Source organism: Macaca fascicularis, chromosome 15, assembly GCF_037993035.2.
Source record: "Macaca fascicularis isolate 582-1 chromosome 15, T2T-MFA8v1.1".
In the NCBI taxonomy this organism is placed as follows: domain Eukaryota; kingdom Metazoa; phylum Chordata; class Mammalia; order Primates; family Cercopithecidae; genus Macaca; species Macaca fascicularis.
The window spans coordinates 99,517,494-99,545,289 of record NC_088389.1 but is presented as its reverse complement, the minus strand read 5'-3'; the positions used below and the strand labels follow the sequence as shown (position 1 = coordinate 99,545,289).

The 27,796-nt window shown below is 39.4% G+C and overlaps 1 protein-coding gene across 4 annotated transcripts in view; it reads right to left on the bottom strand.

Annotated features, from left to right (window-relative positions):
- Positions 1–27,796, bottom strand: part of PIP5K1B (phosphatidylinositol-4-phosphate 5-kinase type 1 beta) — a 306,533-nt gene that overhangs the window by 189,642 nt on the left and 89,095 nt on the right. For 3 of the 4 annotated variants that reach the window (XM_065530660.1, XM_065530659.1, XM_065530661.2), the window contains one exon: positions 2,811–2,895. The gene's annotated coding sequence lies outside the window, so the exon portion shown is untranslated. Of the gene's footprint in view, positions 1–2,810; positions 2,896–16,050; positions 16,192–27,796 lie in introns of those variants that run through there. The other variant, XM_045373145.2, reaches the window with a different exon arrangement.

Here is a 27,796-nt window from a genome sequence, read left to right as displayed (position 1 = left end):
TTTTTATGCTTTAAGGTCATTAATTGCTTGCCAAGTATATTACTAATAGTCTTCTGTTATTATGTGCCTTTTTGTTTGTTTCTGAGACAGGGTCTCACTTTGTCACTCAGGCTGGAGTATAGTGGCGTCATCACAACTCACTGCAGCCTCGACCTCCCAGGCTCAGACAATCCTCCCGCCTCAGCCTCCCAAGTAGCTGGGACTACAGGCGCTCATCACCATGTCTGGCTAATTTTTTGCAATTATTTTGGTAGAGACAGGGTTTTGCTATGTTGCCCAGGCTGGTCTCGAACTCCTGAGCTCAAGCAATCCTCCTGCCTCAGCCTCCCGAAGTGCTGGGACTACAGGCATGAGTCACTGTGCCCAGTCTACCGTGTGCCTTTTAACTTGTTTCATAATTATGATATAGAAAAGTTTTACATTTTTACACACTCAAAACTATTACATATCTTTGTGAATTCTTTTAATGCCTTAAGATAAAATATATTTTTTCATTGAGAGATCTGATCTTCAAATGTGTTTCTCTCTTTTCCTAATGATAAGATTTTCACATGTAACCTATAATTCATCTGAATTTTTAAAGCCAGTTATGTTACTTCTGTGGTAAATAAGGGTAACTTCATAATTAGGGAACCACAATATTTAAGGGTCTTACCTTAAATTGCATGCAGAACATTTAATACCAAGGAAGGGTAAAGTTTCTGACTTTCTTTTATGCCTTTGAAGCATGCTTTAAATTCTGGGCTTTTAATAAACACAGCATATGCTAAACCTAGGAATTCATCAACTATTTCTCTGCCTTGGAACTAAGTGACTGAGTTTACCCACACTGCCATGAGCTTGATATGACTAAAAACCATCCAGGAAAATAAATGCAAGAATCACGGTGAGCCAACCTCACTAGATCTAGTACTGCCTACCAATCAAACCACCCTTTTACAGAATTTTGCAGTTCTATTTGTGTCTATTTAAACTGTCTGTGTTAGAATAGAGTCTTCAAGGACAGATGTTTCACAAACTATTGTTTTCCATCTGTATCTGCTTAAATTGACTTAAAGAATAATTCATTTTTCTAGTCTCTTTATAATAATATTTTGGTAAGTTTTGAATAAAAATGCCAGAAGAATTAAAATGGTTTATATATCATGCTCAGGGTAAAATACAGGCCTTCAACTGTTTAACAGAGCCAAGACCTCCCTAAAGAATGCCATTCTAGTAATTTCACCTTTAAGACTTTGCAGCTTTTAAAACCAAAAAACTACAAGAGCAACTCTGAAGGGTGCTTAAAAAAACAACCTTAATGAGAGGTTAACTAACTAGCATGAATGAAGGACGGAGGATGAGATGGTCTTAAAGTATTTTTTATTACTTTGTGAATCACCCCTGACTTGACAGTAGAGAAGAGGAGAAAAACATGTAAACTTCTATTTTTTTAAAAACACACTTCTTTTTAAGCAGCACAACATATAATAATGATAAACGAAGGCCATGAACTATCATCTGGATTCAAGGGTTATTTATTTGTTTTTCCTATAGAGTGATGTTTAACAAAGTTCACATGAACCTATTAACCAGGGACACTGGAGTCGGAGAGGCCATGTAGCAGGGACAAAGAAGATGCTTGGGGATGTACTGGTAAACTGCAAAGGGCTATTACAATGGTCGCAATGATGACTACTGTTTCTTCTTAGACTTGTTATGCTTCTGCACCACATCATCTGTAACTAATGAAGCCAAGGTAAGTATGAATTAAAAACATCATTTTAAAAAACATTATATAATCAGGTTGGGCATGGTGGCTCACACCTGTAATCACAGCACTTTGGGATGCTGGGATGGGATGATCACTTGAGGCCAGTAGTATGAGACTAGCCTGGGAAAAACAGTGAGACCTCATCTCTATAAAAAATAAAAAATTAGCCAGGCGCAATGTCTTGCACCTATTGTCCCGGCTACACAGGAGGCTGAGGTGGGAGGATTGCTTGAGCCCAGGAGTTTGAGGCTGTAGTGAGCCATGATCACACCACTGCACTCCAGCCTGGGCAACAGAGGAAGAGCCTGTCTCAAAAAGAAAAACAAAAGCAAACACTGTGTCATTTTAGATAAGAGACTTGAGTATATTTTGGTATCCACAGGTCCTGGAATCAATCCCCGGCAGATACCAAGGGCTGACTGCACTGAATTTCCTTTGGGGGTGATGCAGATGTTTTGGAACTGCATAGAGGTAGTGGTTACGTAACATTGTAAATGTACTAAACTGTGCTAAAAATGAACACACTGAATTGTTCGTTTTTAAATGGCTAATTTTATATTATATGAATTTCACCTGGGAGACACAGCAAGCCATCGTCTCTAAAAATTTTTTTGAAGTTATAATCATATGTATTTTTCATGTACACATAAAAGGAAGGAGGAAAGATATTCTCAGAAGTTCTGGTAATTATCTACAGATGATGGGATTATAAAGGTTTTAGGTTTTCATTTTTATATTTTGTTAGATTCTCCAAGTATTCTACAGTGAACACTGCTACAGTTAAAAATAAGGAAAATACTATTTAAAAATTTAACCACACATAGTAATTAACAACAGAGACCACATCTTGGTTTTTTTTAACCCTTCTGGCATGCCAAAATTCATAAAATTTCTTGTTTCTGTTTGCTTGATGTTTGTTTCAAATTTGATGTCAAAGTTAAAGGTTATGAGCTAGATATATGTTTTAGAATATTTGTAAAAATATTTACAATAAAAAGCTAAGGGCTCTATACTGATTTGATCAGAATTAATTAAAAATATAGACTATATTCCTTACCTTTGTAAATGAAATGGCAAGTCATCTGCAGTTGGTAGTGATGGGTGGCCTACTCATTGTTGAGACCGTTTTCTTTCCCAGGTTTCTGTTAAAATAGAAATTTCTGGTCATTATTTATTCATATCCCTACTACATCTCCCAAAAAAGATGAGAGGTAGCTATCAGGATACATGCAATATAAGCAGTTAAAATTAAAACAAAGGAAGGAATGTGGGTGAGGGAAAGTAAACGTGGAGAGCAAGATGATTCTATCAGCAAAGGCTGTGCATAGAACATAAGCCACAGGGCCTGGTATGGTTGTTGAATAAGCTTTACAGTCTACAACTTGACTCTGAGATTCCTGGTTTCCAGAGGAAAGGAAAATATGATCAGTTACCAGATGCATAATGAGGAAAAGATAAAAGCAGAGCAGTTGCTCAAATGAACCACAGGTATCCAGAGATTCAAGCTGGAGTGGAAATTTCTCCCATGGATCTTCATAGAGAAGACAACATGTGACATGTGGACAATTTCTCAATATTATCCCTATGACAAATTACCTGTGATTTCCGTAAGGGTTGATTAGACGACACAACTTCAAAGTTCAAAAAAGCTGTTGTGCTATAATTATGTTTGATACAGAAGAGATACTTGCTTATTGTAATCAATTAAAAAATGTAAAGAGGTATAAAGTAAAAATGAATTAGACTGGGCATGGTGGTTCACGCCTGTAATCGCATCACTTTGGGAGGCCAAGGTGGGAGGGTTGCTTAAGGCCAGGAATTTGAGACCAGCCTGGGCAACATAGTGAGCCTCTGTCTCTTAAAAAAAAAAAAAAAAAAAATTAGGTCTTACTCTTATGTCCCCTACCCCACGATAGCCAATATGAACAGTCTGTTTGTTGTATAGCCTTTCAAAATCTTCCCTATGCTTTTTCACACACACATTTATTTCTGCCACTTGCTCTTATCAATATATTTTTCAAATCTATATATCTACCTCACTTAAAAATGACTGCATATATTCACAAGATGGACATACCATTGTTTAACCAATCACTCCTCCGTGGAAGAACATTCAGACTGTTTCCAAATTTGGCTACCTTAACCAGAGCAGGAATAAACAGCCTTATTCAAACATCTTTAATGTTCTAGTACTTTTATTTTTGTGGGAAAGAATCCTAGAAGTGGAATAATTGTGGGGCGAAACATGATAAGCATGTTAACTACTTGAATGACTATTGCTACATTTCTTTCCGTGCAAAGGCTGAAGCAATCAGCCCAACTGTGCATGGTGAGTGGCTGCTTATTGACACACTGATCAGCACTGGTGTTCACCATCTTTAAAAGTGTTTGCTCACCTGATGGGCATCTCAGTGGTTTTAATTCGCATTTTCTCACTACTAACAGGGTTGATTCTTTTCACAGGTTTATTGATGATTTACAATTCCAGTTCACGCCCTTTGACTATTTTTATACTGGGCTGTTTTATCTTTCTTTTATAATCAGTTTGTGAGACCTCTTCATATTTTAAACATTAGCTCTGTCCTAGAGATTGCAAGCATTATTCTTCTTTTGGCTTTATTGTGTCTTGTCATTACAGACATTTTAAATTTTACACAGTCAAATCTGCCAATTTTTCCTTTATGGATTATAAATTTACTATCTTGGAATTATTCCTTTTTGGATGATGGATTATGAAAGAGAGCTCCCCCAACCTGATGTAATACATGTATTCTCCCATATTTTCTCTTAATAACTTTATGGGTCCATATTTAATATTAGATCTTACTTCAAATGGAATCTAATCCAAATGGAATATTGCCTCAGATGGACAGCTAATTGCCCCCAAATCATTTACTTTATGATCTTTTCCTTACTGGAAAGACAAGCCACCTTTAGCATACATTAAGTTTTCCTACATACATTGATTTAGTTAAGGCATCTACTCTGTTCCAAACACTGACTTGTGGATTCCTAAGTCAATGTCATATTGCTTTTAAAATGCAGTAACATGATCATATGCTTTGATGCCTGCTAGCACAACTTCCCAATGTTGTTTTTCCTTCAAATTTGGACATTTTCTTGCATTCATATTTTTATATGGCCTTTAAAAACATGTTGATTGGGCTGGGTGCAGTGGCTCACGCCTGTAATCCCAGCACTTTGGGAGCCCAAAGCGGGTGGATCACCTGCAAAACCAGCCTGGCCAATATAGTGAAACCCCATCTCTACTAAAAATACAAAAACTAGCTGGGTGGGGTGGCAGGTGCCTGTAATCCCAGCTACTCAGGAGGCTGAGGCAGGAGAATCGCTTGAACCTGGGAGGCAGAGGTTGTAGTGAGCTGAGATGGGGCCATTGCACTCCAGCCTGGGTGACAAGAGCAAAACTCTGTATCAAAAAAAAAAAAAAATCATGTTGACTGATCTGACAACACTTTTATCTTTCAAGTTGGGATTCTGACTGGGATTATATATAGTTATTTTAGAATAATTTTTATCTTTAGGATCATAAGTTTTCTCATTTGAAAAGATAGTATAGCTCTCCACTTCTTCAAATGTTTATATCTTTTACTACAATCTTTTTTTTTTTTTAATTTGTCTTATGTCTTACTAAATTCACTCCTGGATATTTTCATTTGTCACTCTTTTAAATAGAATGAAATATAAATGCTTATCTTTTTAGAAATGTAAAAATATAAAATTAAAACTCCTTATATTTCTAGAATAAATCTTAATGTTGATTTGATTTCTTAATGTTTTTAAAAGCATATTTTCATAAGTGATATTGAACAATTGTTGTGGCCATCTTTATCAGTTTCGGTATGAAGGAATTTATACTTTTCATAAAATTGGAAGGCTTGCTTTATAGGCACTCAGGTTTTTTTCTGTTTATTATTCCTCACGGAATTTATAACCTTTCTTTCAAACAAATTTGGGTAATTTATACTTTATTAGAAAAACATCAATTTCCTCTAGATTTCAAAATTTATTGCCATAAACCTGAACATATCATTGTCTTATTGAATTATTTTAATCCTTCTGGGATCTGGGCAATTTTTTTCCTCATTCCTAATGTTGCATGTGTATATGTGTCAGATTATCCCATTTTAATTGCTTTGTGTTCAATTACATTAATTTTAGCTTTTGCCAATAATAATACCTTTTTTGTTTTGATTTTTAAAAAAATTTCTTAGATGCAATAATATTTAGTTTATTTTTCATTCTTTTTTTTTTTAATAGTACCAAAAGTATTTAGGCTATAAAGTATTCCTAAATGCATTAACAATTTCTTTGTAAGTTTTGATGTGAAATATTCTCTTTAATTAACTTCCAGAGAATTTGTCATTTTGTATTTGATTTTCGATTTGATCCAGGAATCATCTATAAGAAGGCTTCTTAATTTCAAGCATTCACATTTTATTTATTATTATTATTACACTGTCAGTTTTTTGTTTTATTGCAGTGGGATAAAAAAGGGGATGAGTAAAATAGCTTTTCCCCCCAAATTCATTTAGTTTTTCCCTGTGGCCATAGAAATAGATTTTTGTAAGCGTTCTATAGACACAAGAGAAAACTGTAGATTCTGTGTTTATAAGGCATGAACACTATATACAAATACTAACCTGTATCCTTATTTACTTTGTCAAATTATGAAAGAATTATTATTATTAATTTTTTTGAGACAGGGTCTGGCTCTGTTGCTGAGGCTGGAGTGAAGTGGCATGATCTCAGCTCACTGCAACCTCCACCGCCCAGGCTCAAGCGATCCTCCCAACTAAGCCTCCTGAGTAGCTGGGATTACAGTTGCACGCCACCACACCTGGCTAGTTTTTAAATATTTTTGTAGAGATGGGGTCTCACACAATGTTGCCCAGGCTTAAGTCTCAAACTCCTGAGCTCAAGTGATCCACCTGCCTCAGTCTCTCAAAGTGCTGGGATTACAGGCATGGCCACTGTGCCTGGCCAAATTATGAAATAATTATATCAAAATTCCCTAATATAATTATAGTTTTGCCATGTTCTCCTGTATGTCTACTTCATTTTTTTTGCCTTATACATTCCAGAACTACATTGGTCAGGAAATAAAAGGCAATGCCTATAATAACATTTTGTTTACTATTAATTACATTGGTTATTACTATACTTACTTTTACTCATTATTTATTTGCTGGTTTGCTCGTATTATCTTTTTTATTTTAAATCATTTAAAAATCTGTTTTTCCATTAAAAAAGCAAAATGACTATACACTATCTTCACTGCTCAGACATTTTTCCCTTGGTCTGCTGTGTAGACATGGAGATGAGCTACCCAGATCTCCCTCTAAGGGGGGAAGACTGCCTTACTGCATGCCTCTGCAGGGAGCCACTTTAGCCTAGGTCATGGCCTTCCTGGGGCAGCCACCTCTTGTGACGGAGTGGCACGGTGTCACTCTTCCCCCAGCTCCCCACCAAGGTGGCCCAGGCTGTGTGTGTCCTGCATGGGACTTTGATTTTGTGCTCCTTCCCTCATCTTTTTACAGGTTTTATCAGTTTCCTAGGGCTGCCCCTACAAAGTACGAGAGTCTGGGTGGCTTCAAATGACAGAGATTTATTTTCCCACAGTTCTGGAGGCTAGAAGTCCAAAATAAAGGTATTGGCAGGGCCATGCTCCCTCTGAGACTCCATAGAATTCTTCCTTGCTACTTTTTGGCTTCTGGTGGTAGCCATCTTTCTTGGTGCCTCTTGGCTTGCCACTGTGTTACTCTAGCCCAGGCCTCTGTCACCATATAGCACTTCTCTCCATGTGTCTCCCTCTTCATGTGGCATTTTCCTCTTCTTATAAGAACACCAGTTTTACTGGGTTAGAGCTCACCCTCATGAACTCATCTTAACTTGATTATATTTGCAAAGACCCTATTTCCAAATAAGGTCACATACACAGGTACTGAAAATCAAGACTTCAACATATCTTTCTGGAGAACACAACACACAGGTGTTAATTCCTAGTAAGTATCTTGAAACCAAAACTGTGTCCCAGTACTTGCTTCCAGAGAACCCAATCCATGACATCTCTTTTCTCTTTCTTGTCCATAGGTAGAGACACTTGGAATATTTTTACTCTTTCACTGCCTGCTCCACTCCAAACTACTAAATATCTCCTCATAGTCAACATGTCTCTTCCATTTTAAGACATCTTAATGTACAATTTAGACTTCATAGTGACCCTATGATCATTTATTTAGACTTGACCGTAAGTTTTGCAATGTTTGTTGCTCATCACTCTTTCCTTGGCTCTTCATCTCCTCCTACCTTGACACCTATGTCCTGATTCGTTTCTCAGAAGTGGCATGTAGATGGCCCACTCTGAATAACTCCATGTCCAGAAATGTCTTCCTTTTGCTCTTATGTAGGAATAGAGCTCTTGGCCATGCGAGATTCTTGGCTCACAGGTCTTTTGTCCCATCTCTCTATAAACACTGTATTGCTGACTGCTTACTTCCCACTTTGTAGATGAGTAGTTTCATGTTAGTCTGATGCTCCCTCCGTTGGAAGCATGCTGGTTTTCTCTGTCTGGAAACCTCTGAGGGTTTTCATTTAACACTGTTCAAAATTCCATAATGATAGATGTGCCTTTTTTTCATTCATCTTCCCCAGTAAACAGAAACTGACAAGAAGTAAATACATGGAGATCCAAATAGGCAGCTATGTGATGACCTGACTTAAACCACAAATAGAATTTAGGTTATCTTAATGAGGAATGAACAGGCTGCATATCTTTCAGGCAGTCCTCCATGAATATTATTTCTCCTAACCAGCCTTTTGATAAGAATTGGACAGTGGAGTACTCAAAGTTGTAGTCTCTGGCAAGAGCCTGGAATGCAGAAATTCCAATGGCCAAGTAAGGACATATTCACAAGGTTCAGGTCTCCTTAGAAGATGTTACTAGGTAATCTGACACAAGAGTCCCAGTTAAAACTTATTTTCAAAAATTATTTCTGATATGAAAGAGAGCTAACCTATGGTGTCATATGACTGGACTGTTGAGCACCAGGCTCAGTGAGGAATAATACATGCCAGGCAATTACTTGTTTTTTTTTTTTACTATGTGGTTACTTATCTATTATTTCTGGTATTTAGTATCTGGATTCTGTGACCTTAAGGAATAATTCATACTGTTTCATAGCTTTCTATAGTTCTATGTTTTCACTCGATTTGAGAGAAGGGAAGATCATTTATCGAGCAACTACGATGTGTGAAATGCTGCCACATACATGATCTCATTTATTCTTGCAAATAATCCCTTGGCACTCCCCAATTTAACATGTGCTATTTTGACACTTATAACTGTCCTATACAGTCCATGGGATGCCGTCATTTTAATTTTGCTGAGCTGGGCTCTCTTGCTGTGAGGCTGCTTTGTAAAAGGGAAGCCCTTAGTTGGTGAATGAACCTAGCAACCATCCACTCCCACCCCACGCAGCTCCATCTCAGCCTGGCTTTGCCATTCTCTAAACCAATGCTGGGCATTACAACCACCAGGGAAGTTTTTTGAAAATTCAGCTTCTGGGGCCTCACACTGAAGCCAGGGAATCACTACCTCTGCGTGGTAGACCTAGGGAGTCAGTATTTTCAGCATGCTTCACAGGCTTGGGATCATCTAAGCTACTCTGTCTAGTAAAGGCAATAAAGATAATTTATCACTTCAGGAGTGCTTTCAGGGTCTATTAGGGAAAACAGAAACCATTCTGAATATTAAACTACTCTGAATATTAAAGAGGGGAAATTTAATACATGGAACTGGTTATAAAAGTGATGAGTGAGCTGAAAAGCTAAGCAAGAGATGGTGATGAAACAGATTAAAATCAACATGATGCCACTATTGCTTTTAGGGCTGCAGGCACAAGAGGAGGTGGTGTTAACAGACCTCAAAAGCAGAGGTCAGCTGGGATCAGAACATCACGATAGTGGTTGACTGGCAGAAGTTGGAACTGCAGTAGGAGGGGTATGTTTAGAAGCATGGAGAAGACAGTCACTATTGGAGATGCCACCCAAGACAGACAGGTTGGGGGAGAACATCCTGGTTTCTCCCATCCACCTTCTACCCACCAATCCCTGTCTATGGCTCCCAGGAGTCAACCTCATGAAAAGCATCTGAGCCCATAGGAAGCCTGAGAAATGCATCGTATATGGGATGACTTCCCTGTGATACAGAACACGGGAAGAGTAAGGAATGACTCTGAGGACAAACAAGCCAATGATGGGCCATAAAACGAAACAGAAATTATAATGAAAGTGGGAAAGCAGCGGGGGAATAAGCCTGAGACACATGATTCTCGATGGAAATGTGGATTGGCGGGTAGGCTAGGAGCTGGTACACACGTTTCTATTGTTATGGCTCTGGGAATCTGTTAAGAGCTTAAATAGATCACTACCAAGCAGTCAGGGTCTACCGCAGCCCCTGCATTAAGTCTAGGAGGAAGGAGAGGAGCGAGGTTGTGACTTGGGATGATTTTCCTGGAGTCCAGTCAAGTGGTAGGGCTAAGATTTGATTCAGGGTTGTTAAGACTTCAAACCTAATGCTCTTTCCACCATACACCTCTCTTACTTGTTCTCTCCTACTTAAAAACAATGAGAAGACTGTCTAATCAATATTGCACTGCATTTTTCAATTTGTAAATGCAATCAAAAGGTTAGCCAACAATATTAATTTACATAATTATTTCCTATAAAACTTGTTCTACATCAGTGAGTCTCAACTCAGAGGGAACATCTTAATTGAAAAGGTGGTAGAGGAGCTTTTCAAGACTCTACAGTTACTGAAAGTTTTAGATATATTGTGCCTGGGGGCCCTATGTGAGTCAGAAGCAACCCTTTCAACCTCTAATTCCCAAACTAGGGCCATACAACTCAGTATTTTTAATTTGTCACAGATGAGTTTACGTCTCATACATGGCCAAATAAGCGGGAGAATTGCTAATTACCTAATCACTTAACTAAGTAGGCCAATCTGTAGACACAAGAAGTAAGGGACACTAGCCACGAGTCCTTCCTCATCTTCCCATAAAAACAAACACTTTATTAAACACTGATAAAGTGAAGCAACAAGAATTAATTGGAAGAACACTGGGATAGACCTCTGAAGGCCTGGTTTCACGTTCATCTCTGCTGCTGTCCACTTCTCTCCGATTATAAATTGTGCTGACTCCATTAGATAGTGCTTCTGCTTTGGTGCCTCTGCCAAGTTTCTTAGGTAGGGTCTCACCTCAAATCCTCTTTGGAATAAGGAGAGGACTCATTGATTATTTGGTCATTATGAGTGCAACTTGCCCCACTGGAATTGGACTTCCAATAAGATAGCCATATTCAAATATTTTCATGCCATTCAGGCTGTGTATGTTAACATTTCCTAGTGCATTTCCCAAAAGACAAAGCAATTGGAAGAGAATTTGGGCCTTGGTCACACCTGCATGTTAAAGTTAATCGTTTTTGTTTTATTTATGCTCTTTTTGAATTCATTTGTATTACCTAACACCAAATAGATCCACTCTTTCATTCATTCAATGAACATTTATGGAGCATAACATGTCAGGTAGTAAGCTAGGCCTGGGGCCATAATGACAAGGACAGGTTCTCGTCTTTAAAGAAATCCTATTAGCAGGAGAGACAGGCATTGCAATGGCTACAATTTACATAGTGACATGTCCTTTACTCCGGGTTTTTGGAGGAGGAACTGCATAAGTCAGCCTGTGGGGCTCATGGAAAGCTTCACTTATGAAGAACACTGAAATTGGACTTAGAGCCGTTTGCTGGGGACATAAGGTTGAGAGGTAGAGAGTGGGAAAGAGGCTGGACGCTGTGTTGGCTTGCTTACAAAAAGACCCAGCACCATGAAGCATATTTAAATTTTCATGGGTGTACTCAGAGATCATGAGTCTTGCATTTTAAGAATTTGCCCGCAAGTAGCCTGAGGTTTAGGATGTTACTTAAAGGGTTACCAACAGACTTCCTCATTGCTCCTTCCACCTATGATTGTAAGTCCCTCTTAAATCTTGTGCAGAATAAAAACAAATGCGTGAAAATTTATATGGATTCATGAAAACCTAGGGAGCTACTCCTAGGAAAATGTCAGCCTGGTAAACAGTTTTGCAGGGAAGATAGGAAGTATTACAGTTCTTCTTCTAGTGCCCTTAAAAAGAGGCGTGGTATTTTTTTTAATGTGGGTTTGGCAACAAAAACAACAGTGACAACAACAACAAAAGTAGGAAAAAGCAAAGGTTTAAAATGTGCTGGGTTATTTACTGAGGTTAAATATAAACAAAACTATACACCAAACTGAAACAATCCTTAACGTAGTTTCCAAAGCAGAAATGACTGTATTTTTCAGACCAGAAAAAATTATCTTATATTAGGAAACCATAGGCTTAGAGTTTTTTTAAAAGAATATTTGCATAAACTCTCAAAGAAATGCAGAAAATCTGTATGTTAAATATTTGTACAATGGAGGCCACTTCTACATACATATGTTCAGACATATGGTACGTTACACATTTGTATGCTTAGAAGCTGTAAAAATAGAACTATGGTGTCTTACATTCAATGTAAAGCTCTCCTATTCTTACTGATGAAAATAATTTAAATGAGGTTTCACTTCATGTATCTAATATTTACATAACCAAGCCACTGCCAAAACCAATTCCAAATGATGGCACCTGCTTGCTATGAATCCGAATGGAGACCAATCAAAACAAATTGCAGGGCTCTTATATTCTCTCATAAAACACATTCATCAATTCTCAGAATGGCTCTCACAAAGTGAATAAACAGAATAGCTATAAATGGCTATGACAAAAGGATCAGCATCAAATGAACCACTTGTAATTCATTTTCCCAACAAAGGTTGTGCTAAAAGAATTCATAAGCCTTTTCAAGCCAAGCCTTCACTGCAAACATTAGACAGAAGAAAGTCGCCAGTGAAAACAGCCATGATGGATGTGTTGCTTTCAGACCAATGTAACTCACAGTCTTTCATGAAAAACACCATTACTGCATGATCTTCTCCTGCAACGATTTTCATTTTACATATACAAAGACATAGTATGTGTCTATGTGTATTTGGGGGTAGTGTCAGGGGGTGGTGGGGAAGATGGGAGTCGGGGGGAGTAATTAGATAGATAGTCATGAAATTTGGCATGGAGGCAAAGAATCCATGGAGATTTAACTACCACTGTTACTTTTCTGTCTCTTCCCAGTCACATCTGGGATAATCACAAATAATCTCACATAGTTGAACTTCTTGCCTCTATAACTTGCTTACATTTCTTCTTCTCTAGTTTTTGTTTTGTTTTGTTTTTGAGACAGAATCTTGCTCTACCACGCAGGCTGGAGTGCAGTGGTGTGATCACCGTTCACTGCAACCTCTGCCTCCCAGGCTCGTGTGATTTTCCTGCCTCAGCCTCCCAAGTAGCTAATATTACAGGTGCACACCACCACGCCAGGCTAATTCTTGTATTTTTAGTACAGACGGCGTTTTGCCATGTTGACCAAGCTGGTCTCGAACTCCTGACCTCAACTGATCTGCCTGCCTTTGCTTCCCAAAGTGCTGGGATTACAGGTGTGAGCCACTGTGCCAGCCTCTTCCCCAGTTTTTACCATACATTTGATATTGGGTAGACTTCACAATATTGTATCTTTACTACACGGCAATATTTCTCATTTTTCATTCACCAGCTCATGCTTTTTGTCCACATTTTATTTCCAAGCTATTTTCCTCTTTTTTCCTAAGAGTACATGCCTCAGGAATTATTCAATTATTACAACAATTTATTATATACCATATGCAAATAAAACCAGTTTTGACTGGCAGAAAAATGTTTGGTCTCAGAAACAAACAAATCTGTTTACCTTTGTTCCCGTAGCAGCCGGCAAAGTATTTCTGGGTTTATGTCATTTTCTATTAAGAAAGCCAAAGCCCCACAGATCCCCTATATGCCCCAAATACAAAGAACAGCTGATAGTTTACCCTGCCAGGTGTCCGGGGTCTCTGTGCCTGCGGGGAAGTCTGAAAGGCCATAGCAGGGAAGCAGGAAGAACTGTTAAAGAAATATAATGATTGGAGGGGATGGCCAATGCTGTTATGGGCAGAAAAGGACTGAGCAGGAGACAAATTTTGTCCAACCGAAAAACTTTTAAAAGCCTTTCTGTAGTTTGGGTGAATAAGCTTAACTCATTGCAAGTAATGAAAGCGGTTTCAAACTAGGCACAAATGTAAATAAATGCCTAGATAGAAGCAGTCGTGAAATGACCACTTAAGATCTATTCTTCAATGAGGAGGGTATTCATTTTCTCAAACATGTATACCCAGATGTCTTTATGTGAGGTACTTCGAGGTATACAAGATGAATGAGATGGTCCCTGTTCTCAAGGCACACAAAAGAGAAGCCAAAACTCAAGCACACGTAATAATAGGAAAGTCTTTAACAGAATTAGGAGTTAATACCTTTACTTGGCTTTGCCTCTAACAAGTATTCAATCATCACAGTCAGAGAGCTTATATGGAATGTTCTTTAAAATGTAATAGAAAATTAAAAAGCAAAAAAAAAAAAAAAAAAAAAAAAAAAAAACCAAGGCCAAAAGAGATCATAAATCAGCCACTAGACACTGAATATTAAATTTTCCAAGTGTTTGATATGTGCTTGGCTGTGTGCAGGTTTAAGACATACTGGGCAGGCAGCTGCTTTCAACAAACCACAATTTCCCTGGAGAATCAAAACTAAAAGGAGTTCAGAGGAGACGGAGGTGACAGTGGTCTAGTGTCAGGGTCTACAGTCAGCATTCTTAAGTCATGGGTGAGATCTCAGAGCAGGAGGGAAGGAGCAGGCGTGTAGAAGGGAAAGGCCATGGCATGTCTGGCAAGAGAAAATTACCCTGTGCTATTATGGTGGGAATTCAAGGGAAGAGGATGATTAGTGGCAGGCTAGATGGCCTTGGGAGACAGCCATGAATATGACAAATTAAGGAATATCTGCTGAAGGCTTTTGAGTAGGAGGCCAATACAAATTGTAAAAATAATATTGCTTAAAAGAAGGCAAGATAAAATGGGAAGCGAAGACCAGATCTGAAGGGTGACTCTAGAGCCTGCTGCAATAGTCATAAGGATGAAGACCTGAAAGACCAGGGCAGAGCTACAGGCTGAAAGGAAGCAGCCCCACGAGATGTTTACAACAAAAACACTGTCAGAACCTGAGCAAAGCCAGGGACTGGGGAGTGCAGGGTTAGGAGTTAAGTCAAGATGGCGAGGTGTGCAAGCTTCACTAACTACTGAAGATCACAAAGTTCTCAGAGCAGCTTTCTCCCCGCCTGGTCATAACCTGTGCCACCTTTATCCCAGCTGCAGAAGGAACTAAGGAGGAACACTTGAACTAAGCTAAACCAGCAGATTATCCAAAGCAAGAACTTTATCTACAACACAGGGACTGAGTGAGTCAAGTGGTTTTGGCCCTGGACTTTTCAGGTCAGGTAGGGCCAGGACTAGCCAAGGTCATGGGAGAGTGAAACTAGGAAAGCTGCAATTTAATCAGACTGTAGAAAGATGCACGGAGAAGGCCCTGTGTTTCCAGACATACAGAGATACTGCTCCAGCCTGACAACTCTCCAGCCGTGTGAGGTCTAGCCATACTCCCTAGCTAGCAACTGGGTTCTGGGAGGGCCCCTGTATCTTCGCAATCCATTCAGCATTCACTTGAGTTATCTGCAGGAGTTTCTCGTCCTTACAGCCAAACTCTCCTTGACTAAGACAGAAAATATTTTATCAATAAGCTGCCATAAGCCTAGCAGAGGTCATCGCTCCAATCTCCACTTGTCACTACCCCCTCTGGAGAGCCACACCCTATGTGACACGTGATGACAGCTTGGTGGTCACGGGAAGAGGCTCTGGTGTCACAACACTGCCCAGCTTCACTATTGACTCTACCGCACACCAGTTGTACGGCATCCTCAAGTGGCTTAACCTCTGTGTGCCTCAGTTTCCTCAATTGAAAAACAACAAATAACAGTACCTCTCTCACAGGGCAGTTGTTAGTAATGTCCAAGATTTACAGCACTCCAGTGTTCTTGGCACACCTTACGCAGTCCCTGTATTCAGCATTGTGATAACTATTTTTAGCTACTCTCATCAGAAAGAGCACCCCAAGACAAGAGTGGACCCTCACTGCCCTCCCAACCTTCTCGTGGCTACAGGAGAAATGCCAGGTATTCAAGGCCTTGCAAAGTGTGGTGCTCACCCTCTGCTCTGGCTGCTCCTCTGCCATTCTTCCCGCCCTCAAGGTGAAGGAGCCTCTGCATACAGGGCCTGCTGTGCCCCACGGGCTCCCTCTCAAGTCTCAGAGGGCGCCTTCCTCTGCAAATGTGGCAGGTGCTCTGACAGCCTCTTGCCTGCACCAACAGTGTTTGTTCTACCTGAGCTAGCCTCTCCAGGGCTGTGCCAATCTCAAATGACTCTCCCTGAGGACTTCCTTGAAGAATGCAGTGCTTCCTCTGCTGTGCCCTCACAGCCCTCGGTCAACACACTTCCATTCTGGACTATTTAGGTGTTTAGGTGACCCTGGACTGCATGTGCTCTCAGTCTTATCAATAATCATTATCACAGCCAATGCATATGAAGCACTCCTTTGTGCCAGGCACTCAGACAAGTACTACAGGAATTAACTCATTTAATTCTTCCGACAACTTCAAGTAACAGGTTTCTGTTATTATCCTCATTGCTTGGTTGCAGAGGAAAATGAAGGCAACAGAGAGGTTAAATAACTTGCCTCTAGCTGGGTGAAGTGGCGCACACCTGTAGTTCCAGTGCTTTGAGAGGTCAAGACTGGAGGATCACCTGAACTCAGGAGGTCAAGGCTGCAGTGAGCTATGATCATGCCATGCACTCCATCCTGGATGACAGAGTGAGACCCTATCTCTCAAAAAAAAAAAAAAAATTGAAAACTAGAAGAATAAAACATATAAATAACTTGCCTGAGGTCATACAGTTGGAGCCAGGATGGGAATGCTGTCTCAGTTCCAAAGTGGCTCTTACCCTCTCTGCTAATACTGCCTATTTGAAGACTTCGCTTATTTCCTTAAGTCCACTACCTGACAATCTCTGCATCCTGCCCCCTGCCTCCCAGAGGAATGGTGGGCCCTTTGTTTCCTGCCTTCCCACCCGTAAACTGTGAGCGTCCATACCCATCCTTGTCCCTCTCTGATGCACAGCTAAGGTATGTTCTCTGCTAACCACAACTCACACCTGTCTGGAGCTCTATCAGATATTCTTTTTCCTGAATCGACTACTTCCTCTCATCTGGCTCTTCACCCTGAGAATATGAGCATGTGAACTCCTTCCTGAGACCCTTCCTCCTGGCTCCTGAAACTTCTTCTTCACCCTGATGCTCCCTCCTGGCTGCAGCATCATTCCACTCCCTTTATGCTCAAAGTCAACTCCTCAAAAGACTATTGTCCATTCTCCAACTTCACCCACACCCCTCCATACGCTCATGGAGGCACAGCAATCCGGCCTCCTGGACAACCACCCCAAGTTCACAGGTGGATTCCTCGTTGCTTCACCCAAGCAGTCATTTCATTCATGACCTTCCTCAACTTCTCTGAAGCACTGACACTGAATACCCTGCACACAGCAGGCTCTCAAATCTGTGCTGAACTGATGAATGACCAGTCCTCTTTCACTTACTGTCCCTCTTCCCTTGGCTACCTGATGTGGCCACCACTGTCATTGGTCTACCCCAAATACCCCAAATCTCTTTTCCCCATGTGCTTTATTAACAGGATCCTAGTTTTATTTAGGAAGGTAATGTTCCCAGTTAAACAAACAAGAAACTTGTATTCCCAGACATTCTAGCAGTGAGGTACCAACAGACATTTATGTCTAGAGAGACTTGTCAGAGGCAAACTCAGTTGGGACATGCATTTCTGCCACTTGGCATTTGCTCTTTGCCTTTTCTTCCACGGATGATGAACTTGGGAGACAGCATGAGCGGGGCCTCCACATATGCCTGGTTTTCCCTTCCTGGTATGTCTGGCTTTCCTCCACTTCTCTGAACACTTTTTCTTGGGCTCTCTGGCAGGTTTCCACCTCTTTGACTGTTTCTTAAATGTTCCTCTTCCTCATGGTCTTCTGAATTATTTTCTTCTCACTGCTTCTGAATAATCTCTTCCATCACCAATGGGTTTATCTGCAACCTACTTGTGATGACTCCCAAATAACTCTTTGAGCCCAGACTTTCCTGAGCTCAAGATTTATATTCCCAGCTGCTTTTAGGGTTTCTACAGTATCTCGCAGGCACTATAAATTGAAAATGCTTCAACTGCAGTTTATCATATCCCATCTTGCTCAAAGAATGCCACCATTAACACCCAGTTGTCCAAGCCAGAAATCAAGGGAACATCCCAATTCTTCCTCAATACACCATCCCCACAACCCATCAATTAAGCTCTTTCCAATCAATCTCCTTGATGTTCCTTGACTCTGAGCCATTCTCTGCATTTTCCCTTATACAAACTTCATTGAGATTTCATCATTTCTAACACAGATTGCTGCCCTAGCCTCCTAATTAGTCTGTCTTGTTGGTGAACAACATTGCTAAAGGGACTTTTCTATATGCAAATCTGTCTAACCACTCTCCTTCTTCAAAATCCTGCAACGGCTTCCCACTACTTCAGGGCAGACCTCAGAGATTTTAGCATGGCATATGACCTCTCACGACTCTCATTTCTCCTCCCAGCTCACCCCAACACAATTGCAGCCATATGGGATGACTGTCAGCTCTCAGAATGCATGATTCTCTCTGCATCTTACCTTTGTACACACTTTAATGCCTGGCATGCACATCCCCTTCACTCTCGGGCTAAGTGCTTTGTCCTCCAAGATGCAGCTCAGGCATGACTTCCTCCTATTAATCCTCTCTTACCCCTTCTGAGGCAAAGGGCAGCATCTCTTCTCTATGCTCATGTGCTCTGGGACTACCTCTATTGTGACAATTACTGACTATATTATAATCCTCAGTTTAAATTTCTTCCCTTTCTTCTACACTATTGGCCCCTTGAGGGCAATAACCTCTATCTATCTATCTATTCATCCATCCATCCATCCATCCATTTTCTATCACAGTGCCTGGCATATGGACAGACTCAAAAATGGGAAGTTTAATGTGTATATGCATATTGCTGTTGTTCTTAGATAAGCTACCTTGAGTTCAGACAGAATGTCTCATATTTAGTCCTTATACATTAAGTAGATGCTTCATAAATGTTTTATTCCTTCCTCTTTTAGCATTGGATAATCAATGAATGTTCAAGCAGCAAACTGAAATGAAAAACTAAGGATGGCTATCAATTTAGTATTTCAAATACTTCCATAAGGTATCTTTTTTTGCTGTTCCAGGTTCATTTCATAAAGTTTCAGTTTCTTTGAATAGTTTCTCTTTTGGGGTAACTTTAAAAATCATTATAAATGCAACTCATATCTATTTTAGAAATACTAGAAAGAGACAGAAAATCACAAAGAAAATAAAAGGGGCCATCAATCTTCTCATCCAGAGATGCCCATCATTTATCTGGTGGGGTATCTTCTTCTAATCTGTTTTCTGTGATGGTCACACACAGACTTCACTATCACCTGCTTCCAGACTGGCACAAGGGCTGAAATGGGCTGTTAATATGCTGGGACAAACCCCCGTCATTCATTCCATCAGAATTCAACCTAACAGTCAAAAACAAAACAAGGAGAGCCTGTGTGGTGGCCACTTTAAATGATGAAGGCTTCTTAACCTGAGATTGGGCTTATTTTGGAGCATGCTATTCTTTGGCTTCAAACCATACTCAGGTGTGTCTTCTGGACTTTCCCTTATATCTTTGATGAGATTCGGTCCAGCCTGACCAAATGTACTTCTTTCAAGTGGTATATTATATTCAGAGAAGGAACTGTGTAATCTTGTTATTAAACTCTGTCAATTCCCATTGTTTTGAAAGTAGGAAAAAACAATCCCAAATCTTTAGTTTTGGAATATATTTCAAATCTCTCCCACCTGGCAGGGTGCCTCAACACCCACCACTGTGTGGATGTCTCAGTATTACACGTACCCTCTTTTCTCAGCATCAAGGAACAGCATAAACCTATAATTCTTAAATTCAGCCCAACTGAAAGAAATCCAGGAAGTATCTAGCATTGTTGTGATTTTTAGCAATCCAATAGGAAAAAAAAGAAATTGTGCCCTTTACCTAGTGTTAATACCACTAAGTCCCCCTGGAATTCTAAGTTCTCTCATGCCCGGGCTTGTTATTTTCCCTTGGACAGCCCTCCTCTGAGAATTTTCAGCAGAATATAAAGGACTATATCCTGGCTCAAGCAAAGCACCCTCTCCAACCCCTCCTCACACACACAATTTAAATTTGCCTTATCAGAAGGAAGGCAGAGGCATCTGGGAACACAGCAATGGGTTAATCTACAGACCAATCTACCTGTGTGGTAGCAGCAGGTGCTGACTCAGAGCGGTCTGAGAGCCCTAGGAATGGACATGGAAGCCTGCAACCCGGATCAACACTTTTCCTATCTGGGATTTCTATATAAGGGGGAGAAGAGATGCAAGCACAGGGAGACAGCTGCTCAAAGTATTCCGACATTTGGAGTGCTTACAGCTCAAGTTCCTCAAGAACTTAACAGTCATAGAGAATTTGGAGCAAGGGTACCTTGCGTGACCTCACGTGACCTTGGGCAACCTAGGACACCTTTGTCTGAATGACAAAAAGGTACCCTTTCTGACTTAGCAAATACCTAAGGCCTTGTACCTAAGGCCTTGTAGAAAAATGAGAAAAAGATACTCTGGGCAGACTTAACCCTGCAAAGAAAAAGGCCCCTTTTCAACAGCAGATACAGAGCATGGCAGCTGTGAATAGGTTGGAAATCAGCCTCCATCTACCCCTCAGTGGAGGCCCTTTGTGCACTGTATTAACTGTAGAATCACACATAAAGCCCCGACATCCTCTTGACATAGACTTTATCCATGGACGATTGACTGGGATGGGTCTTCAAGGCCTTCTTACATCAGGAGGAAGGAAATGGTGAGGTCTGTAGAACCCAAGGTACTTCAAGCTACCCATGTTTCATCTCCAGGCCACAGAAACCAAGGAAAACTGGAATACTCATCCATTTAACAAACACCTGGGCATGTGCAGACCCTGTCTAGATGCTGGATGAAAAGCATGGTACAAACCTCAAGGACTAGCATTCCAAAGGAAAGGTCTACCCCCAACATTCGCAGAGCCCAAGCAAGAGAAAAAATGGTAGCCACATACCACATGCTGTGTGTGAGGCTTCTCCTCACTTGCTGGCCCAGACTGGGCACCTGCTGCCCACAGGTATCTCCACTAGCCCCTTCACCGTCACTATTTTCAGTTTCTCAAAGGAACCTGATATGGAAAGGCCAGGCTCATGTATGTCTTCTTTGGAGAAATATCTATTTAAGTCCTTTGCCTATTTTTGCCTATTTTTCAATCAGGCTCCTTATTTTTTCTTTTGCTATTGGGTTATAGGGGTTCCCTATATATTTTGAATATTAACCCCTTTTCAGATGTATAGTTTGTTAATATTTTCTCTCATTCCATGAGTTGCCTTTTCATTCCGTTGATCATTTCCTTTGCTCTTGAGTTTGATATTGTTCTAGTCCTATGTGTCCACTTTTGCTTTTGTTGCCTGTGATTTTGGTGTCATATCCAGGAAATTGTTGCCAAAACCAATGTCATGAAGCTTTTCCCCTAGCTTTTCTCCTAGGAGTTTCACAGTTTCAGGTATTATGTTTAAGTCATTAATCCATTTTGAGTTGGTTTTGTGTATGGTATAAAAGTCCAGTTTCATTCTTTCACATATGGATATCCAGTTTGCCCAACATCATTTGTTGAAGATACTATCTTTCCCTATTGTGTATTCTTAGCACACCCATTGAAGATCAATTGACTGCATATGCATGGGTTCATTTCTGGGGCCTCTATTCTATTTTATTGGCCTCTATGTCTATTTTTATGAGGGTGCCATACTCTTCTGTTTACTGGGGCTTGTAATATATTTTGAAATTTGGAAGTGTGATGCCTTCAACTTTGCTCTTCTTTCTCAAGATTGCTTTGGCTATTTGGGCTCCTTTGTGGTTCCATATGAATTTAATTTTTTTTCTATTTCCATAAAACAGTACCATTGGGATTTTGATAAGAAGTACAACTAAGAGGACTTCATTCTTTTGCACAACTGTTGTGTACCCTGAAATTAGTCACTGATGAATAGAAGATATGTACTATCAATAGAGAGTTTCAGTATTTTCAATTATACTCCAAATGCTTTTTAAAATTAAAGCCAACATATTGATGGAAGGTGTGGTTATCTCAAATACAATTTTAGCTGCATCCAGATTTCCCTAGCTTTGAACTTACATATCCAACTGACAGCTCCCTTTAGAATCCTCACAAGCATATTAGAGATAGGTCCTAAACAAAACTCAAACACCTCTTTATTTCTGCCCCTGCAAACTTTCTCATCTCATTCAATGTCACTTCATTCCCATTTTTACTCAAGTCAGTAAACTTCATTTACAAAAATCAGTCATTCTTGATTTATCTCTCCTTCTCCTTAGTATGCCCTCCCCCAAATCTTGCTGATTTCTCAAAACCATCTTTTGCCCTCCCTCCTAATTTGTACCCCTCAGCCCAGTCACCAATATCTCTTGCCTAGACTAACATAACATCCTCCTACTTGGTCTCCCTGCTTCCATTCTCCACAAGGCAATAATGGTCTTAAGAAGGAAATCAGTTCAGGTTAGGCCTTGTGTAGAACCCTTTAATGTCTTCTCATGGTGTCAGAATAAAATCCAGACTTCTGACCTTGCCCTATAAGACCTTGTGTGGTCTGTTGCCTGCCTGGCTCTCCATGCTCATCTGATGCCATGCTTCCTCTCGCTCATCAGCCTCCTTTCAATTCCTCAAGTGCATGCACATGCCTCCCCCTTGCCCATGATGATTCTCCCTGGCCACTCTACCCAAAGCAGGTGCTTCTCTGTGGTTCAAGTTCTCAGTCCATTGTTTATTTCCTTCCTAACATTTATTGTAACTGGCAATGATTTTACTAACTACCTTTTATTTTTTCTGTCTATTTGCTCTCACTATAATGTAAACTCCATGAAGCCAGCAGCTTAACATGTCTATTAGGAACTAGAATGAAAGTTAATTCAGTTCAATGTCCGGTCCATAGGGTCTATAGTAAGTGCTCAAGAAATATTTACCAAGTGAACAATCTTACAACTATCTTAGAAATTCACCCCAATTATTGCTGTCCAGACTTCTATCAATTAGACTTCTAAAGCATAAACGAAAATTCCTTTCTTATAAGACAAACTCAAAACTTTCATTATACTTTGAGGACGTTTAATTCAAATCTGGGCTCCAATAGATATTTTCCTCAAATATTCACATTGGCTATCAAGTGGAACTCCATGGGGAATGAAAAAAAAAAAAAAAAACCATCATGGATGCAAATTCAATTATTAAAAAAATAATAGCAGTAGCATAACAGTACTCATGCCTTAATGTGGAAAATATTTAAATAAGATCATTATGGCTCTCTCACAACATATCTATTTAGTCTAAACTTCTGGTTCCTTTCCACTATAAATCTACTTTGTTTGAAATCTCAGAATGTACAGCCCAAGACTTTTCTAATGCTAAAACAAAACAACAACAACAACAACAACAACAAAAAAGCACAGTGATCTTTATCATATTTTGGAGTATTAATTACTAACAACACAAAAAATTTAGCAGATAATTTGAACTATATGTTATTCATCTATTCTTTCTTCCAAACTCTTTGTGAATCTGTAGCCATAATTTCTAAGCAATTAAATCCAAGACAGGAAAATAGTATGTCACTGAGACAAGAAGTAGTTACAAGAACTTCTTAGTAAACCATGTCCATTTCATCTGATTTTTCAGGGTCAAATCGTTTAGCAATTTCCTAAAAAGGAATAAACAATGAAGATTTTTAAAAACTCAGAAATATTGAAAAATAAAAAAAATTAGCAAACACTACCACCATCACCAACAAAAAAAATGAACCCAATACTTACTCCAAATGTTTTAAATCAACATTGCAATTCTTGTGTGCTGGAAATTCCTAGAATATACTCTGTTCTTTGCACATATTGAATGAAACTCATCATGCACCCCTTGTCTCCCAGGGGAATGCCTATCTACTTATCAACCTGCTGAAGAGTTGCTTCCTCTGTAAAAACCTTTGCATTTCCTTCCTCTGGGTTCCTGTAGCATCTTGGACATATGTCTTTTACACAGCAACAAATAACCACAAAGCATTGTAGACATTAAAAATATATGTGTGTACCACACCAAGAGCAACTTAAGGACTTGTCCACTCGTCTTCGTAAGCCCAGGCCCCAGCACAGTGCCAGGTACATAGTAAGTATTCATTCACCAAACATTTATTGCAAAAATGAGCAACTCATCTCTTTTATTCCTTTTCCTAACATCTATATATATGGTCACCATATTTTATAACCCTAAAACTGATAATCATGATGTCATAAAGGGTTTTGGTGTCATTTTTAGGTGCATAAAATAGAAATATGCTAGTTTTGATGTCCAAATACTAGAATTTCTAAGATGTTTCAATGGGCAACTGGAGGCAATATTTGGTAACTAACCTAGAAAACATGTGATCTCAAGTTGCCACAGCTATGAAAGATGGAAACGGTGGTGACCTTAAATCTGTGGAATAGATATCTAACTCTGGCTTCTTCCTCATCTCCCCACTCCCTATGCTCCAGCCTTTCTTTCATTCAAATGACACAATGGTAAAGATCACTGACTTCCCAGCAACCTCACTAGCCATGAATTACAGGTTGCTCTGGTTGAGGAGAAGACAACCTCGGAGCACCAATTCCTGATGACATTATCAAAACTCTCTAGTTTTGATCAAATGAGGAAAATGCTATCTTACATTCATGAAAAAACCTGAAATGCAGATTATTTTCAGAAAACTACACTTTTCTTTTTTTTCAGTCACACACAGGAGCTCCAAACATGACCATCAAATAAATAACAAAACTGGTTCACAAAGGAATGTTTTAAGAATGAACAAAATTGAATTAGGTATTTTATATTGGCAAATCTAAGAAATGTTTATGGTCTTTAAATTTTAAAAGTTTGTTCAGATGTACATCAGAACATTGTAATTGAGGAAAAAATCAAAAATAAACTAAAGAGTAACAGTGGACTAACTGTAGTACATCCACAGAAAAAAAATAATATGCAACTATCAAAAAAATACAAAAAAAAAATCATGCAACTATCAAAAAAATGCCAAAGCATATTTAAAACATTCGCTGTATATTACATGGGGGAATAAAAGCAGTTTATGGAGCTGAATATACAGCAAGATGCTATCGTTTTATGAAATCACATATGCATATTTAGACATAGGAAAAGCCTGGAACAATATACATGAAGTGCAAACAATGGCATCTCAGTGAAGTGTACTGCTTTTGCTTATCAGAATTTTCTACAATTTCTAAAATGAACCTGCATCGCTTCTCTCATTAGAAGGTGTAATTTGATTGTTTCAGTATATTTCGTTCTTCTAATCTTTTTTTATATGATTAAAATACATGTCTTATGCAAGTTTGCTCAAAAGTAAATGTCATTTAACTTCTTTTCCTAATTATAGAAAAGGTCGACTGACTGTGTTAAAATTAAAGCAGACTTCTGAATTCTCTAGGAAAATATGAATGAAATAGGTGAAACCCAGCAATTTGCATGAATGTTAGGAAAACTAAATGGAAAGCTCGCTGACTTCATATACCATCAAAATTGCAACATCATTTCCCTAGCAAGAGTTTTAGTCTGGAAGATTTCCTAAAGTCTAAAACATTTGCTAATGTGCAAATACTTTATGACATACATATCACAGATTTCTGTGAGCAACCATTCCACATATTTTCCCAGTGTTATCTATCACCGTTAATAAACATTCACTGACTTGTTTCTCAGTGAACTGGTATTAGGAAAGACAGAGAAACTATTGTCTCTTTCCTTCAGAAAATCTGCCCTAAAGATAGGGGTTTATTCCATACATTACATATATTCTTCGGGTTTCCATTTATTTAAGTTACCAGTTTTCTGAATAAATAACTTTATAATTTTATAGAGAATTCCTTTCTAATCCTCACTACTTTTTGTGATAAGAACTACTCCCATTTAACAGATGAAAAGACTAAGACACACAAAGATTAAGCAATTTGCCTAAAATCAGAAAGCTTGGAAGTTAGAAGGTTAGGTGTGGAATGCAGTTCTACCAGCCTGTAGAGACACACACAGTTGTTTTAACCATTAAAACACACACACACACACACACACACACACACACACACACACACACACACACACTCTCTCTCTCTCCCCCCCCCCCCACTCTCTCTCTCTTCCCCCCTCCCTCCCTCTCACTCTCTCTCTCTCTCTAACAAAGTAAGGAGTACAGGCAGAAGGTAGTACACTGATTCAGAGGAAAACCAATACTACCTACAGCCGGAAGGATCAGAGGACATTCCATGGAGCACACAGCACTTGACTGACGTCTTGAAAGAAAGAAACGCATCATCAGGAGAGATAAGTAGTTCCAGGAGAAGGCATTTTTTCCCTGCTGCTTACAAATATGGCTTGGATGTCCCTCAGTCCTCTTTTGTAAAGGATCCAGACAGACTTCCCAACCCACAAGAAGGAACCTGACGATATTCTACGATTAGAATGAAATCTTAGCGATTCAAAGTGAGGAAAATATTGTTTCTTTCCTATCATTACTGGTCCTCTCCTCTCCCACTATTCAGCAATAATTTTACAAAGGAATAGGGAAAAATCTGCTCCTGAATAAAACCTAAGAGGACAATGAACTATTTTTTTTCTTTTTTTTTTAATTTACAGCACTCACTGAAGAGAAAAATGTCTCGGGTTAGGAAACTGGGCCAAAGTTACAGAAATAATTGTGTCATGGGTGTGGAACTACATTTCAATTTGTAAGTGGAAAAAAAGCCATCAGGAGAAATAGATGACAAGGGAATAAGATGAACCAGACAAACCCATGAAGGAAGGAAGTCAGTAAGCCCTTAGCTTGAACAGTTTACTCATGTTTGGAGTGAAAACATTTACTTACAAAATTGTTCCCTCTCACAATAATGCCAAAGAAAGAAAGAAAGAAAAGAAACTGTCATTTATCCTTGATTGTTCCCCCAAGCTATAATTATATATGTGTAAAGGAGTATTTCTTGTGAAACACTTAATACCAATCTACCAATAAAACGGGAGGAAGATGACCTTTCGCTTCAGTTCCTTTTTAACCTCAAGAATCTAGAAGAACCCACATCCTTCTTTAGCCATCTGGCTGTCTCTAGTTGTGCTCACTGTACTCTGTTTTAACTCCACTCAAGTCAGGCTCCAACTGCACAACCCCACCGCAATGACTCTCACACAGGTGACTTGTAACCTCTATGTCAATACATCCAGCGCTCAGTGATTAGACTTCATCTCACTTGTCTGATCAGCTGCAACTGACACACCAGCACTCCATCTTCTCTCACATGTCTTCTTCACATGGTTTCTAAAGCGCCGTGCTCTCTTGGTTTTCCTACCTCTCTGATTCCTCCAGCTTGGTTTCCTTTTCCTGATCTTTCAATGTTATAGAATGCTTTAAGGTTCAGTTCTTAGTCTTTTCTTTAATGACACTTTTCCCTTAGTCATCCCACCTACTCTCCTGACTTCACCATCCACAGGCAGATGACTCACAATTGTGTATTTCAGTCCAGCCCTCTTTCCTGAACTTGACTCAGGTATCTAACTGCTTACTTGATGCCTCCACTTGAATGTCTAATAAATATTGCTTACTTAACATATACAAAACTCAGCAGCTAATGCCTCTCACCTCCACAGCCA